The 15,336-nt window shown below is 36.7% G+C and overlaps 1 protein-coding gene and 1 long non-coding RNA gene across 3 annotated transcripts in view; one reads left to right on the top strand and one right to left on the bottom strand.

Annotated features, from left to right (window-relative positions):
• The window catches only part of dally (division abnormally delayed protein), a 284,242-nt gene that overhangs the window by 61,092 nt on the left and 207,814 nt on the right, over nt 1-15,336 (bottom strand). The gene's annotated exons all lie outside the window — the stretch shown is intronic.
• The window catches only part of LOC141401500 (uncharacterized), a 235,561-nt gene that overhangs the window by 59,325 nt on the left and 160,900 nt on the right, over nt 1-15,336 (top strand). The window contains exon 3 of one of the 2 annotated variants that reach the window (XR_012412388.1): nt 11,663-11,708. The exons of the other annotated variant lie outside the window; for it this stretch is intronic. This is a non-coding gene — a long non-coding RNA (uncharacterized lncRNA). Of the gene's footprint in view, nt 1-11,662; nt 11,709-15,336 lie in introns of those variants that run through there. 2 annotated transcript variants of the gene reach the window in all.

Genomic DNA, 15,336 nt, shown 5'->3' with positions numbered 1-15,336 from the left:
ACTTAGATGAGCAAAAGAAATGAAATGATAGAAAGGTTTCTGAACGAAAGGGTGCTTCTATAGACCCTTTCTGCAAAAAAGGGTTCAAATATAGACCCTTTCTGAAAGAAAAGTTGCTTCTTTATACCCTTTCTGAAAAAAGTGTGCTTCTATAAACCTTTTCTGAAAGTAATGGTCCTTCTATGGTCCCTTTCTGAACGAAAGGGTGCTTCTATAGACACTTTCTGCAAAAAGGGCGGTTCTGTAGATCCTTTCTAAAAGAAAGTGTACTTCTAAAGACTCTTTCTGAAAGAAAGCGTGCTTCTATAGTCCGTTTCTGAAAGTAAGGGTGCTTCTATAGACCCTTTTTGAAAGTAAGGGTGCTTCTATAGACCCTTTCCGAAAGTAAGGGGTGTTTCTATAGACACTTTCTGGAAGTAAGGGTGCTTCTATATATCCTTTCTGAAAGTAAGGAGTGTTTCTATAGACCCTTTCTGAAACTAAGGGTGCTTCGATAGACCCTATCTGAAAGTAAGGGTGCTTCTATAGACCCTTTCTGAAAGTAAGGGTGCTTCTGACAATAAGGGTGCTTCTATATACCCTTTCTGACGGTAAGGGTGATTCTATATACCCTTTCTGAAAGTAAGGGTGCTTCTATAGACCCTTTCTGAAAGTAAGGGTGCTTCTATAGACCCTTTCTGACAAGAAGGGTGCTTCTATAGACCCTTTCTGAAAGTAAGGGTGCTTTTATAGACCCTTTCTGATAGTAAGGGTTCTTCTGTAGACCCTTTCTGAAAGTAAGGGTTCTTCTGTAGATCCTTTCTGAAAGTAAGGGTTTTTCTGTAGACCCTTTCTGAAAGTAAGGGTGCTTCTATAGACCCTTTCTGAGAGTAAGGGCGCTTCTATAGACCCTTTCTGAAAGTAAGGGTGCTTCTATAGACCCTTTCTGAAAGTAAGGGTGCTTTTTAGACCCTTTCTGAAATTAAGGGTGCTTCTATAGACCCTTTCTGAAAGTAAGGGTGCTTCTTTAGACCCTTTCTGAAATTAAGGGTGCTTCTATAGACCCTTTCTGAAAGTAAGGGTGCTTCTTTAGACCTTTTCTGACAGTAAGGTTGCTTCAATAGGCCCTTTCTGAAAGTAAGGGTCTTCAGTAGACCCTTTCTGAAAGTAAGGTTGCTTCTATAGACCATTTCTGAAAGTAAGGTTGCTTCTATAGACCATTTCTGAAAGTAAGGGTGCTTCTATAGACCCTTTCTGAAAGTAAGCGTGCTTCTATAGGCCCTTTCTGAAAGTAACCGTGCTTCTATAGATCCTTTCTGAAGGTATGGGTGCATCTATAACCCCTGCTTCGTTAATTACCGAAATTTTAATTTAATTTTTCCGGTAACCAAAAAATGAATTCGAGAATACCTCTACATTAGGTAAGTCTATCCTATAACATTTAATAACTGCCTACACAAAATTCCTTTTGTTATTGTAGAGACAATAAAAACAGAAAACTCAACAAAACAATCTCTCTTTCGCACAAAAAGCAACAATCAATTTTAAATTTTTTGTTTAAATAACATTTAAACCCTTGACAATTGAAAATACTCTGTCAATTGTCTATTGTCAACCAACCTGCAGTTGCTGCTGCAGAACAATTACCACAAAAGTACTAAATTAACACCTTAAAATTTAATTGAAACCGAAAAGAGAAATGAATTGCATGTAACAATGATAACGGATATTGAAAATGGAAATGAAATCTAAAGGACTTTTTAATCCAAATTCATGTCTATGTATTTGATTGGGTGTGTGTGTGTGAGTATACTTGATGGCTACATCAATACTGACCACACAACCGTACAAGCATGATTGCATTCAAAACCATTGTCCTGCTTTGGACTATAATAATTTCACAATTCTCGAGTAGAAACAGACAGACAAACAGAGAGACAGATAGATTGTGGTGCAGAGCTTTGAACAATGAATATTGCAAAAGTATGTCGTTGTGTAGTAGAATTGTGGTAACAGTGTTAAACAAACAGGGATGTTGTCGGTTATGGAAACGTTTTTGAATGCATTCGAAGTAATATAAAAATTTTTAGATTTTTATTCAAACTTAGATTCTCAGAAAAACAAGGGAATGTACGGCATTGAATAACTTTAAATGTAAAATTTTGAAAATTAGAGAAGTATAAAGTCAAGAAGTTGCGGCGCCATTACTAAATAATGGGTTGATATATTTGTTTGTTGCCACAACCGCTTACAAATCAACCTATTATTTACCACACAATAGGTAATTACAAAAGGTTGTTAAAACTCGATAACTATGTTGAAAAAGTTGATCTATTTTATAAACATTTGACTTTATTTTGAATATCACAACGCTCCACATTTTTATTTTGTTTGTTGGTGAAAACAAAAATTCCTTTCCTCGAAAAAATTAAAAGGAATAGCCCATTATTTTCCATGTACTAGTTATGCAAAAGTTCCGTTGTTTACATTATTTTGTAATGCCTACGTCTCATGTGGCCCCCAAATTTTCCTGGGACCTTAAACCGTATCGCTTTGTACCACTATGCAACGGTAATTTAAAGTTAGCCACATAATAACGCTAGCACCTGCATTATCACCAACCACCAACCGCCACCAACATCTCATCATCATCGAAATTATAAACATCATTGCCACAATAGAATTTGCAGTAAATCCTCTTATGGGCATTGAGTGCCAAATAATAATAATGCCACAATATTCAATGCCATAAATCTATAGCGCAATTGTTTCATTGCATCATCCACCATGCTGGTTGGCCGGCTGGCAGGTGGAGTGAAAAGATTTGACATTGTAATATGCAACGAGGTCAAGTTTAGAAAGGTTAAGGGTTTACTCATCTTCGTAGAGAAATGTTCAGTATAAAAGCCAGCAAGTTTCTTTGACTTTTTGAGAGGTGGGAAACAAACAATAGTATCGATAGTTTTGTAACAGCTTTGCTTTTGTGATGGTGAAAAATATGAACTGCTATAAGTTGACGTTGCCAAACTAAAATCCAAGTATTAGTTCTGTATTGATCTTTTCCATCTACTAAGCCTTTCCATCTTACATGAAGAAATGAGGAACCAGACCGGAAAGGCGTAGGAGACCGGCAAGGCGTAGGAAATACGTGGTTGTAGATCGGAGGTACACCTTGGTAGGCAAAATAAATTCGTTCGGATCTTTTAAGAATAAAATCTACGTCATCACCTATTTTTCCTTCGTGTAGAAAGATCTAAAATTCGGATATATGACCCGAGGTTTACCTCCGAACATGGTAACTGAACATTTGTTCTCATTTAGCTTGAGGCCATCCTACATATTTTTCAGATGTAATTTGTAATTCGTAACACTATATTTGTAATTCGAGAATTCCATTTATAATTCGAATTATTTCATTTTGTAATTCGAATTATTCTATTTTTAATTCGACTTATTCCATTTGTAATTCGAATCATTTTATTTGTAGTTCGAATTATTGCATTTGTAATTCGAAATATTTCATTTGTAATTCGACACATTTCATTTGTAATTCGAAACTCCAAGTATAAATCCAATGCAACCAAAATTTTTTAAATTTTTTGTTTCGAATTTCAAGTGGAATAATTTGAATTACAAATGGAACAATTTGAATTACAAATGAAATAATTCGAATTAAAAATTGAATACTTAGTATTACGATTGGAATAATACTAATTTAAAATGGATCCTCGGAATATATATATCATTCACAAAAATATTGTAGAGCATGGATCAAAGTAGAGAACCCTGGGGGACGCCAGCCCTAACTGGTCCTTCTGTGGAAAGATGGTCGCTAACTACGTCTTTAAAGCTCCTGCCTTTAAGGAAGCTTGCAAGATCCTGCCAATACAGCTGGGTAGAACATCGATCGATCTATCGATGCTACCAATTTCCTAACCGTCGGCCGTCAAGGAGCTTTAGTACGTTTCAAAAAAGATCGATTATCAATTGCCTCCATGGCCCAGGCCCAGAACCATGGAAAGAATGGTAAATCGGTACATCAGCGTAGCCAAAGAAATTCTGCAATCAATCAGCTAGAGGTTCAGTTTTAGCGCGCACACGCATTCTGCAATCGATCAGCTAGCGGTTCAGCTTTAGCAGTGTCCTCATCAATATGTGTACTCATCCCTCCCTTCCATTAGAAACAGAACCTTGGAGAGAATGGTCAATCGGTTAATTAGCGGACCCAAAGCCTTTCTGTAATCGATCAGCTAAGACTTCAGCTTTAGCAATGTTCTCAACAATATGTGCACCTTAAGAGTCAATTAACTCACCTTGAGGCCACTTCGGTTGCAGCCTTAACCTTAGCTAAGTTCTGGAACGCTCTTGCTTGTAGATGTGGATCGAATCAAATATAATGTGGGCAAGGTTCTCAACATCCGCATTTAGAGTGTTACGTCCCGAGAGATCATTAGTTCTGCCCGTTGTGCGGGAGATTCGCAATGTGCTGAACAGTATGTGTACCCTCAGAGTCAATAAACTCACCATCTGGGTACCTGAAGGCCACTTCTGCTGCAGCCTTGACCTAAGCGAAGTGTCTGTTAGCGACTTTAATGCCCTCCAAGAAGTTCTGTAAATGCTCTTGCTCGTAGATGCGGATCGAATCACCTATAAGGTCATCAAGGTACTTTATATCCGCTTTTGGAATGTTAACCTGCGACGGATCATTAGTTCTGCGCATTGTGCATTATTGGTTAAAACTGCATAATCCTCGGTGGATCTCACCTAATGACATGTTCTTAGCTCTTTATCTGGGGCTGAGAAGCCGGTAGCATTTCTAAAGACAGGAACTGATGAGACTCTAGCATCCCTAAAGACAGATTCTAACTTACTAACAGTTGAATCGATATCTTCATCTGGGGCTGAGCAGCCGCTAGCATTTCTAAAGACAGCGACTGAGCAGACACTAGCGTTTCCAAAACCGGATTCTAACTTACTAGCAGTTGAATCTATCTCTTCAAGTGAAACATATCTGTTCACCAGCAGACAGATTTCTGTGAGCCCTTGTTTTATTTTACCCTGCTCGCGAACTGCATTAATTGTTAACAAAGTTGACAAAGCCACATGTTTCCCTCCATCTAAAATTCACCCATGTCGAGAACTATCTCAAAATTCTATAATCTGATTCGAAGTTCAATACTGCAATCGCGCGAAAGCGAACCCGATGTATCATTCAGCCATGTGGCCACATTTCTGGTGTTTTAAATTTGAATTGCCACCCTTCCCCCTTTTTTATATTTCCTCCCAAAGTAAACTTACAAAACGCAGATGCACGATTTCCGATTTTTCTTGTAACTATTTGTTCCCTTATATCTTGTATATAATTGTTCCACAAACATCCCAAAAGGGAATGGAAGACTTCTCTTATATCAATGAGTGAACCCCAATTCATATTAACTCAATGATTTGGGGCCTACTGTTTATCGCCGAACCGTGTGTCTCAAGACACCAATTGTAGAAATGTTTTAAATGACTGAAATACTCAGCAAAAGGACGCCAAGATTACACTGATGGGTTTTTGTCATCGTTGAAAATTTGATGTTGTCTGACCTGGGAATCGAACCTGGAAATTCAGGGTGCATACCATTGCACCACGGTGGCATCTTCATATACCTTTTGCTCTTTCCATATAACATTGTGCCAATATTTCCCAAAAATGTTTAAACCTCATTGTTATTCCATCCTGATTTCAAACGCCGCCGTTTTGTAACTAAATATCTGACATTACACAAATGCGGGTTGTAATCAATTTATCCGCTACTGAATGCGATATATGATGCCTATGTTTGTCTCTGTGTGTCCGCGCTCAAAATTGGCTTGTTTACGTAATTTGGTTTACGTTCAATTTAAATATAACAAACACCATAATACTCCGGCAGCATCATTTTGCTGCCAATAAGTATCTATGTGCATGTCTAGCAGCTAAGTCAACCAGAGTGGCATCTGTCTAGTTACCACAAAATCCTCATTTTATTCAGCAGCAACAACAACATCAACATATGTATGTACATGGATGGCTATAATGTAACAACTAATTGTTTGCAGGAAACCGCAACCATGATGCGCTGTTGTCTCCACCATTGCAATGGCATTTGCAAATGTGTTGATGTTGCAAAATTTAAGTGTCACAGGAGAAGAGAGATTTGAGAAGGGGGAGGAGGATGAGAAAAAAGGTCATGCTTTAAAAACATTTTTAAAACAACATAAAAACTAACAACGCCAAAAAACCATAACATGATACAAATTCTCTATCAAATTTAAGTGTACCTTGTTTTTGTGGTATAGTCGTCGGGTGTGTGTGCGTTGTTGCTGAATTCTCAAGGATTACTAGGCAAGGATATCCTTGCTTTAAAAGTTAACACTATTTTTTAAGTGTGACACTTACTTGCAGGACATGACAGCATAAAAGCCACAAAATATGTTGTTTAAGAATTTTTCATAGCTTATACAACAAAATTCTGTGACTACAACGAAATGTCACAAAAAGTGTGCAAAACAAAAAAAAACCAAACGAAAGCATGACAAATATGAACTATTTTAAGTATGTTTCATACACACCAACACATACATACGCTGCTGTTTAACCATACGCACTGCATATTTTCACACACATATATATACTCACACCCACAAAAAGTAACTACCCAGCAAACCAATCGTACCGATATCGTAACGAAGTCGGAACAAAATTCGGACGTTACGTCCGATATCTGATCCGAAATCGTAACGATATCTTAACGAAAGTTGTATGAAGTGGTTGACATAATTTCGGAACGAAATGTCGGAGCGAAATCGGATCGATTTCGGTCAGAATTCGCAACGAAATCGGAAGAAAATCCTTGGGAAATTCGGAATGCGAATTTTTTCCTCCGAATTTTTGTACAGATTTCTGAACGATTTCGGAATAATGTCGTATGAAAATCTGAGTTATCTTCCGAACTTTCGTAAAGATTTCTGAACGATTTTGGAATAATTTCGTATGATTATCGAAGGAAAAAATTTTTCTCTTATGCCTCTCTTTTATTGATAAATTTTCTTTGTTATGTTTTTTATTGGAAGATTATAATTTCAAAGATATCTAATGATTTTTACTGTTGTTATCATTTTGTAGTTATAGTAGAACAATGTAAACTTTGTGTACGAATATGTTGAGTCTATCAGCACTAGTTTGAATTATTATATGTTGCATTTATATTTAAAATATTTAAAAAATGTATATGCGAATTTTATAACCAACCATTTTGTTTTTCGACAACAAACTAAAATGTTGCTTGTTAGATATATACAAAAGGTGGTTGTTGTGCGAAGGGAAATTTGTTTCCGACATATCGATCCGAATTCTTAACGAAATCGGAAGAAAAACAGTAGCATATTCGAAGGGAAATTTACTTCCGACATTTTCTCCGAAATCGAAATGAAATCTGAACGAATTCCCCTACGAAAAATCGTATAGAAATCGATACGAAATCTGAACGATTTTGTTTCCGAAATTGTTCCGATATGTCGGACATCCGACATTTGGTTTGCTGGGTATTCAGGCTTTTATCTTGTATTTTATTTTTGTGGCATATTTCCAGGCGTATGCTGTGTGTTTCTTCCCGTCACTGTTGTATGGCGCTGCTGTGTTGCCTCCATTCATTCGCTTTTAACAATTTTTCTATGTTTTTATTTTCGTGTTTTTTTTCGTATGAAATAGTAGACAAAACGAATATGGAACAGTTTCCATTTTTTATTTAACTGCTCGGGTTTTTTCGACATTTTATTCCACTTTAGATTGGTAAACCAAGAGGGAGTTTGAGCGTGTCACAAAAATAGTAGTAGGGAACAATTTTCATATATCATATAACACACATACATATGAACTATGTCGTACATACATAGGTATGTGTTATATATAGAATGTCATCCAATATTTGTTTTTGTGTAAAATAAAATACAACAAACTGCCAGTGTAGATTTTGTTAGAGGAACTCATCACTCGTTAGTAAGTCACTGGGGAACTTTATGTATAAATCATCAACTGAAATATTAAAAAGGAAAAGAAAGACATTCCATACATACACACATGGTGGTGGCATGAAAACAATGAATGGCAAGAAATAAACAACATTTAAATTGTTACTTTTTGTTGGTATATATAGCATAAGATGTTTTTTAACAAGTATTCGCTTTTAAAAGTTAAATATAAATTATCAATAGTGGATAGTAGGCTCATATGGTCCATTTTGTGTATTTAAATTCTAAAAAAATAATATAGACTGGATTTTTGGAAATGGATGATGTTGTTGATTTTGGGGATGAAAAATGCCAGAGAACGGTCCTTGACCGGCCTAAATAAGGCAAAACCCAGGACTTACCTTGGTCTCTCTTCGCTTTAGCACCCGTTAAAGGCGATAAGCTAGCATGTGCCGTATGTTCACAGATAAGAACGATAAAAACTTGTGTTGAGCCTCAGGTTAGTAACCCACCCCTTTAAAAATATATCACACTATGAAAAACAAGGAACAAGGAAAGGTTTAAACTTCTGATTTTCTGATGAAAGACTTGCTATAATTCGAATCAAAGCTAAATGTTTCAACATCAGTCTCATTTGTGCCATGTCCCGATCAAAGACAAATATGAGCACACCAAAGATCTATTTTGCGAACGCTTATTTTTTTATAACCGCGACTGGGGTCCTGTCTATGACATTTAAATTATTCCAGCCAGGTCTGTCTTTGGCCCAAAAGTTTTTATAATGAAACATCTGACAACGGATTAGGCGGAAAGACTTCGTAGCGGCAAAAACATGGTGGTTAGTATCACCTAATATACACATCCCGACATAATATAATATCGCTGTAAACAGGACAACAAGGAGTAGCTTCGGTATAAATTTCCAAAGGATCCTCGAACAGACCTTAAACTGCACATCAACAAGACCGTTGAACATTGGTAAGGGAGATACCCTATCTTCGAACTTTATCTAAGATTTGCAGAAATATTCGGATATGCTAAATTTAAACCAACGCAGTATCGGGTTCGAAAGTTGAAATGCCACTACGGAAGGTGGCCGTAGGGGTTTTTTTACAGCTTTCAGGTAATTTTCTCAGGATGTAAAAACTTGTATCGTCGTAAAAGGGGCCCGAGAATAACCTGTTAGCAAAAAATTAATACAATTCGAGAGCAGGTCTTTAACTGACCTTTTCCGAAATTCTATGTGGGATGTATCATTATGTCAGGAAGCATGAATTTGCCCACGAAATACATAATATCATTGTAAACAGGACCACAAGGAGTAGATTCGGTAAAAATTTCCAAAGGATCCTCGATCAACTCTTTAAGTTAATTTAAACAAGAACTGTTGAAAATTTGTGGGGAATGTACCGGAAGGAGTTAATCGATACGACCCATTTCCGGTATCACACTTAAACTATGTGTTGAAAATACATAACGAGATCCTAACTTTGGACTAAATCGACTGTTCCGTACAAAAGGTATCACACGTACCCTTTTGAACTTTGGTGGGGAAGGAGTAGCGAGTCATCTTCGAAGTATATTTAGACCAAAGCAGCATCCGATTCGAAATATGACGTGCGCACCAGCCTCTAAAGAAGGGGACCGTGGTGTTGTTTTTACTGTTTTCGGGTCATTTTCTCAGGAAATATGTAAAAAGGTGCCCCGAGAGAACACCATATTGCCAAAAAAAAAAAAAAAAAAAACGATTCGAGAGCAGGCGTTAAACTGCACATTTTCGAAATTTTGTGTGGAGTTACCCGAAAGAAATATTACAATGTTCAAAATATGGGACGATCGGGAGCCACCGTCGTGCAATGGTATGCATATCCGCTTTGCACTCAGAAGGTATGCGGTTCAATTCCCAGGCCAGGCAACATCAAATTTCTACGCCGTTCGGACTCAGCGATAAACAGTACTCACTCTATGCAAACAGCCGAAAAATTCATGCTTGGATACCAAAGGCCTCCAGCAACGAACTCATGATATGACCAGAAGTGTCGTGCTGCTACCGAAGAGAAGAAAGAATGCGGTATATAGACCTACTCTGCAATCATTAGCAACGTGAAGTACACGAAGTGCGAAACATAAAACTGAAGGCTTTGGCACATCCTCCAGTAGGAGGAGCAACGTAATCTGATAACAAATACATATAGTGAGCTCAGGTTATGAAAATATAATTTTTGCAAACTGATGGCATCCAATATTAACTAGGACGACGAAAGTACCACAGATCAAATCCCAGGTGATGCTGTAGAGTGTATATCGGCCGACCAAGATGAAGCAAAGACGGCAATAAATCGGCTGAAGAATAATAAGTCGACACAAACAGATGCTTTATCAGCAGCCAAGCTTTGAAAACAAAATTATTTTATATCGGACGTAAGACCCAAAATTTTTGGCCGTTATGTCCTACATTAAATGGGGACATAATTCCTAAAATTGATTTGGGAGATGCGTCCGTTGGGAACTATGTCACGGCACCTGAGGAACGCATACGCGATGATTGGAAGTTGGGCATCCTATAGCCCGTTCTATTCTTCCGTCTTTATTGGGTGAACGACTAAAGCATATGGTCAATGAGACAATTTTACCATATCAATGCGGCGACCTAAGAAATCAACATGGACCACACGTTTAGTTTGCGGCAAATCCTATAAAAGATCCGAGATATGCGGAAAGATTTTGCAAGCGATGTCTGAATTTGGTATTTCGGCAATGCACATTCGACTTTGTAATGTGACATCAATCTGTTGCCCGGTCCCCAGTTTAAATGGGAAATAACCTCTTCGAGCTGTTTAGTCAGTAGTCACACGTACACAATTTGCGGTAAAATTGAGTTTTTGGGTAAGAGCGGGAAGAAAAGAGTGTAGAGGGGCTCTTTCCTCCCCGCTCTCTCCCGAAAACTCAATTTTCTTTACCGCAAATTTTGCGCGTGTGAATACTGACTTAGTACCAAAAGTGATTTTAGACAAGGAGACATCCTTTTGTGTGATTTCTTCCACATCTCGTTGGAACTGGTTATACGAGATGCAAAAGTTAAAAGAAATGGCACAATGTACAGTAATAGGCACATGTGACTTGCTTATGCCGAAAACAATGGCATCCTGGATAGGTCAATAAAAGATGTAAGTGAAACCTGTGAAACAACATCAGTTGTTAAATAAGAAGAAGAATTGTATTGCCCTAAATATGCTACTTTAGACTAAGTAAGTCTTTTAAAAGCATAGCCACATCTCGTCAAACAAAAATAACACTTTACAAAACACTAGTACTACCCGTGCTAATGTATGGTTCCGAAACTGGGCCACTCTTTCAAGGTGTAGCTGGGAGAAAAATTCTTCGAAAATTCTATAGATCAAATCAACTTTTCAACAATTCCCATTTATCTTTCCTTGTTTTATAACTCTTCTCTAGAAAATATTTTGCTAATTATGTCAGACTCGAAGTAGTTTTTTTGGAAACAAACCATTGATTTTAGTGGCTCTACTGTTGAAATATAAAAAAAACATAAAACAATTTTTATTGATAAAAGATGCCTAAAATTTATTATTGAGACTTCATACCTCTCTCTCAGTTCTAATGAACTTCCCTATTCTCTCATAAAGAAAAATAATAAAATTTTAATCCACATCCAAATTCCTTTCAGCACCAACCATAATCTACTGAAATGGCATGAAATAAATACAAAAAGCCCAAAAAATTAACTGATTGCAATAAAACTAAATCGATGATCATTTGTGTTCACAATTCTTCTTTTGGCAGCATTAATTTACTATGCCATGAAACTACCAAAAAAAGTATATAAATTTATCCATTCAAAAAATGTGCGGAAGGCTAGAGAGGATGGTATGACAATGTTTATGACTTTATGGATGAAGTTCCCAATAAAAAATGTATGTATGTATGTATGTATGTATGTTAAGAACATTTAATATTAAACCACTTCCCAAACGAAATATCGAATGTCATCTGCCACAAGAGATTGGTGTGTGTGTGCATATGCATGCGTCTGTGGGTGTAACATAAAATTAATGCTTTCTCCTAACGCTGGCAAACTTTGCTTAGATTGCCAAACCCCCAGTCATATGCTGTTTTTTTTTTTTTTGTTTTGTTTTTGTGTAATATAAATTAATTGATTAGAGAGTCATAAAAAATAGAATTGTCGTTGTTTTATGTTTCAGGCTTTGGCATTAACATCGTTCGGAAAGAGTTTTATGGAATTGTTAATTAATTCTTTGTAATTAGTGTTATTATTGATTTCCTAATTGATTAGTCTATGGGGAAGGAGGAGCGCTTTACAACCAGAAATAAAAAATATAATTTTCTTTAAGAAACATAAAATTCCAAAGATAATTTTTACGGATTATGACTCATGGTTGTTGAAAGTCTTAGGGAAATTATTTTTCTTGTTAATTTTGTCATCACACACATTGGTGTTTGTTAGTATAAGATTTTAAATTTGTTTTTTTTTCACGATATTTAAAAATAATATTTATTTATTTTGGTAAAAAAAAGATGCCACATAATCGGAATATCCCAATACAAAGTAATGTAAACAAGCTACATTATGTATTAGCAGTAGGCTTCTTTAAGGCAAATTTACTGATCTGACTGATTACTAAATAATGAGTAAAGGTGATATAGTGTGTGTGTCCCAATACGGAACCAACATTTATTGACAAAAATACGAAAAGTTGATGATGGACAAAGCCTATTTGTTTAGCTACAAATCAGAAGTTCGCATGTTCTGTACCACCAGCCAACAAAACAAAATTGTGAAGTGTGGTGAAATTTAAAACAAATTCACCTTAACAATTCTAAAATTACTCATTGTTAAACCTACAAAAAGCTACTAATCCATTACTTCAACAAGGGCATGTCACGCGAAGTAAGTAGTTATTTTTTGACCAAATAAGTAAGTACTTATTTAACTACTTATTTAAGTAGTCGAGCGACATGAAATTATTAAAATAATGGGTAAGTAGGGGGTTTTGTAATGAGTATTTTTGGGATATGTTTTTAAGCTTGTTTGTCGATTTTAAGTGGCCATAAAAATACTACCTATTTGATGCGAAATGTTCTTGTTAAAATAAAATAACAAATTAATTTGTAAGTAGTTGCGGTTACCAAATGGGACTAAGTAAACTCTCTGTTGGCAATTGAAGTTTTTGCTGGGTAAGGACAAAATAGAGCAACTTCAAAACTAATTAGAACCAGAAAATATGAAACCTCATTTGATACTGCATTAGTCGAAAATGTATTTGCCAAGAGCAGTCACAGATATATTTTTTCATCAGGATTTCGTTATCCACTATCTCCATTTTGAAAGAATTTTTGCTCTTAAATTTTTCCGTGCCAAAAATTCCGTAGAAATAATTCATGAATGTCGTGTGCTTTGCGGCTTATGGCTTGGAACACCTTTAACCGTATAATTTAGCCTTGTAGTCGAAAAACAGGTGGCAAGCATTGAAATCTATCCGGTTGTTCAAGATGTGACTTAAACCACATTGAGAGGACCCGGTGGAGTTGACAGTTGATCGATGGAGGAGGAGACATTACCCTCCATAGTTGGAGTATAATGCATTATACGCGCTCCCTTTAAAGGGATTTTTCTTCTTGGATTCCAATAATAGGATGGGTATGGTTTCCTCTTATTGAGTTTTTCTATCTTGTTGATGGAGACACGTAATCAACACCCCTCAAACTCAGCTGCAGGCTTTTTTGTTTCTTTAAATATGATTGCCTTTGCCTACATTTCTGTATTTTGTGCTGTGACATCTTTCTTCCTTTTAGATATGTCAGCATAAAATAGCTTGGAAAATGTTCTTTAAATACCCTTAGCAGGTTTTCTGTACTTTGGATCCGATTTCCTACGGTAAAATGTGCCTGTACGCAAGCTATCAGTTCGAAGTTGTAATATTTGTAACGTACCTCAGTGAGAAAATTTGTCTCGATACGAAATGGGTTAAGAAATATTTGGCATGTTTCGCATAGACGATTCGGAACCCAATTCGTTCAAAGTATGTACTACCAAAATTCTGTTGTTGTGGAATTTCTCAGGAAGTATGGAGTTACTCAGAAAAAAAAGAAACAAGTAAGAAAGTATTAGTCAGCTGTGCCGATAGAGAAATACCCTCAGCCTAGGACCTAAATAAGCTAACACAACAAGTATGGACTTGCCACCGAAAACAATTGCGCCGTCGTAACGAGAAGGATTTTTGGTAAAAATTAACACGATCCGAGACGAATTGTTATCTGCAGTTTTACCAAATTTTGTGTGGGAGGCACCGGTAGGACTGGAGCGATATACATGACTACATAAAATAATACGATGTGCAAAGTTTGGACCAATCAAAAACTCCCTGCGAGAGTTATCTTGCGGATTTGTCATTTTTTTTGGTGCCATCTGGGTTTTCTAGAGCTTTTAGGTCATTATCTCAGGCAGTATAGACTTGCCTCTGACATTGAACCGTCATAAAGGTGGCCACAAGGGCAACATGCTGAAAAAAGTTTGAAGACGATCCAACAGGAACTCTTAAACTTCACCTTTTGCGAATTTTGTGTGGGAGGTATCCAAAAGAGTGTAACGATATATTGGAACCCGCTCTATATCTGGACGGAATAATACAATGTGCAAAGTGAGGACCAAATCGAGTGCTCAAACCATTTTACGGAAATTTTTTGAATTTCTGTGGTGGAGGTACTCGAGTGGACCGATATGGCCCATCTTCGAACTTAAAATAACCCAGTGGGAAAATGGGGAATGTATTATCTTTGTAATCGAGAAAAGAATGCAAATGACCAAAAAATTGCACATTGATTACCCATAATATTCCCCAATCTAACGGTTATGGAATCAATACACAGACAATTCGTAGATCACACACTCATTTCTTCTGGACACAAGAAAAGAATGCATTATTTTCCTAGGACATGGTCCGTGTTAACAATAATGTACTCTGGAATCAATAAACCATAGTGTTTCTGCATTACCTTCGCGTTTACCATTGCTTCCATTTTCCCACTGGGAAGTTTGGGCAAAATATTAGAGAGTGAAAAAATTTGGCCAGAATCAATAAACCATAGTGTTTCTGCATTACCTTCGCGTTTACCATTGCTTCCATTTTCCCACTGGGAAGTTTGGGCAAAATATTAGAGAGTGAAAAAATTTGGCCAGAGAGACAGGCAGACGGACAGGGCTAAATCGACTCCAAATTGTCTGAAACGAATTTCGTCCAAACATACTTGGGGTCTGAAACCATTATTTTGATGAGGCACATTTTTGGTCGTATCAAAGTGTATATACCCTCTATAGCCTAA

The sequence above is a fragment of the Musca autumnalis genome, unplaced genomic scaffold (genome assembly GCF_047663935.1).
Source record: "Musca autumnalis isolate F117 unplaced genomic scaffold, ASM4766393v1 scaffold_4, whole genome shotgun sequence".
In the NCBI taxonomy this organism is placed as follows: domain Eukaryota; kingdom Metazoa; phylum Arthropoda; class Insecta; order Diptera; family Muscidae; genus Musca; species Musca autumnalis.
This window is presented reverse-complemented; position numbering and strand designations above follow the sequence as displayed.